The sequence below is a fragment of the Paroedura picta genome, chromosome 11 (genome assembly GCF_049243985.1).
Source record: "Paroedura picta isolate Pp20150507F chromosome 11, Ppicta_v3.0, whole genome shotgun sequence".
Classification (NCBI taxonomy): Eukaryota; Metazoa; Chordata; class Lepidosauria; order Squamata; family Gekkonidae; genus Paroedura; species Paroedura picta.
In genome coordinates this window covers 29,414,146-29,416,470 of record NC_135379.1, presented here as the reverse complement: position 1 = coordinate 29,416,470, position 2,325 = coordinate 29,414,146, and the positions used below count along the sequence as shown (strand labels likewise).

General features: G+C 44.6%; 1 protein-coding gene across 2 annotated transcripts in view; it reads right to left on the bottom strand.

The window, feature by feature from the left end:
• The window catches only part of CBX3 (chromobox 3), a 294,217-nt gene that overhangs the window by 83,781 nt on the left and 208,111 nt on the right, over positions 1–2,325 (bottom strand). The window lies entirely within an intron of this gene.

Below are 2,325 nucleotides of genomic sequence, written 5' to 3'. Positions count from 1 at the left end.
GTTATTTTCTTCCCTCTACTACTGGTTATTCCTCAGATCTGTTTCCGGAAGCTTTCTGCAAATGTACAGGTTCAAGTGGCAGCATTGATTGTGCTGATTTTAACTCCATCATCTCATTCTCCTAAAAACAAAGCAGGGGGTTATGTGGGGGGCAAAGGTGGTGTAGCCCATACCACAGATGCATAAGCACTACTTATGGCAATCTGTTTTTTTCCTTCTTCCACACTATTGAGGTTAAAGGCACACCTTTCTCTGATTGCCTGCTACTTTTCTGCTCTTTTTTTCTCCTTCTGCAGTGCCGCAATGTGTCATAAGACAAAAAAATGCTGGCATGATGTCTATAATACCAGCATAATTTTGTTGAGAGAAACTCCCTGTTCTTAACTCCTTGTTCTGTAACATGCTCTGTGGCTTTTAGGTTTATGAGCAGTTATTATAGCAGTGGGTGTCCTGCAAATGGCAGATTAAGCAGACATAGTCTGTGGTGCCATGAAGGAGCATTCAGTTCTATTTTAAATGGGAACAAGAACTTCAACCGAAGCCTTCATGGAGGTTTCTGGCCCACTGTCACTTGCAGGTGGGCAAATGGGAGCGTCTCAGTTTGTTTAGATCCAAGCCAGGAATTTGAAGGGCATATTTAAGATTCTACTTAAGCAATTTCTGCACAGCTAAAACATCTCACCTTGGCAATTTACTGTCTCCCAACATAAGAAAAACCCCATATAGATACTTACTAAAGTGTAGCTGGCTATAAATGGGGTTAGGCAGATACCTGGGGGAGAGGTCCATCAGAGGCTTCTAGGTATGGTGACCGCAAGGAGCCTCCATCTACAGAGACAGGAAACCTCTGAAGGCGGCAGCAGGGAAGGGCCTCAGCTTCTGAGCTGTCGAAGATTTTTACTGTCTGGAAATCTCTGGAGTCTAGTTTGAGTATCTGTGGTACCAGGAGGAAGGGGGTCTGAAGGCCCTGCTCCGGAATCCGCCCCTCCCCTCTGTGTGTGTGCACAGTTTAATACTCCTTCTTCTCTGCCTCTCTCCTGTGGTGCTTGCTTTTATTGTTATAAAGTTAACTTGAAGGGATCTACAAGTAAATAATTATTAAATTCAGCTTCAGCTTTCTCAGTTTTAAATACATGTGCTGTATATGTATTCATCATCCACTTTGAAGAAACTGTAGACTCTGCTACACTAAAGTAGGGGTAGTCAACCTGTGGTCCTCCAGATGCCCATGGACTACAATTCCCATGAGCCTCTGCCAGCATTTGCTGGCAGGGGCTCATGGGAATTGTAGTCCATGGACATCTGGAGGACTACAGGTTGACTACCCCTGCACTAAAGGATGAAGGTGGAATACCCTGCTTCTGGTGAGTGCTGGGATATTACCCCAAGAAAAGAGACAGGCTATCCCACATCTAACATTTATGGCCAGCGTCAGCTTGTTGTTGTGGCTTTCCAGGCTGTGTGGAAATGGTCTAGTAGTTCTAGTCCCTGATGTTTTGCCAGTAACTGTGACTGGCCTACCTCTGAAGATGTCAGCCACAGTTACTGGTGAAATGCGACAACAACTAGCTTCAACCTTAGTTTGGCCCTCTAGGACAACTGGTTGGCTGCTGTGTGAATCAGTACACTGGACTTGGTAGATCAGTAATCTGATCCAGCAGACTTTGCTTAAGTTCTTCTGTTCACTTGTACTGCTACATGGATACTTCTAACAGTCTACCACCTTCCCCGTTTGGTATGACTAATCCAATGACTCTTGGCAGCAGCTGAATTAATAATGATATCATGGTAAACTTTGGCTCGATAAGGAGAGTGAATTCCAAAGGTTTGTGTATAAAGTTCTCTGGTTGGGTGTTGCAAGGGCAGCTCCCCTATGAAACACCAAGAGAGCTGTTCATTCTGACAAATAGTGTTCATACTTGTGTATCATGCAGGAAGGCAAGAGTGGTGTTAAATCCATGATGGCGCCCAATCTGCCACATGTTTACTCAGAAAGAAATCTCACTGAGTTCAGAAGGGGTTACTCCCAAGCAAGTGCATTTAGATTGCCCTTAAGTATGGTTCTCATTCCTGGAAGATGTCAAGTTTCTGTGATTGCAAAAGATACATTTATTCTACAGCAAGAAAGTGAGCCCAACAAGTACCTTGTCGGAACTAGAATACAATAGAATAAGTGCAGCATATAACCGCTTTGCCCACATCCCCTCCTGTGACAACCCAAGAGATGAGGCAGATCTTCAAAGGGAACAAGCCAGGCAAATAGCACAGTGCTCATGGCCACCGTGCTGTGTTCTGGAGACAGAGAAGATGGATGAGAGGAGAAGG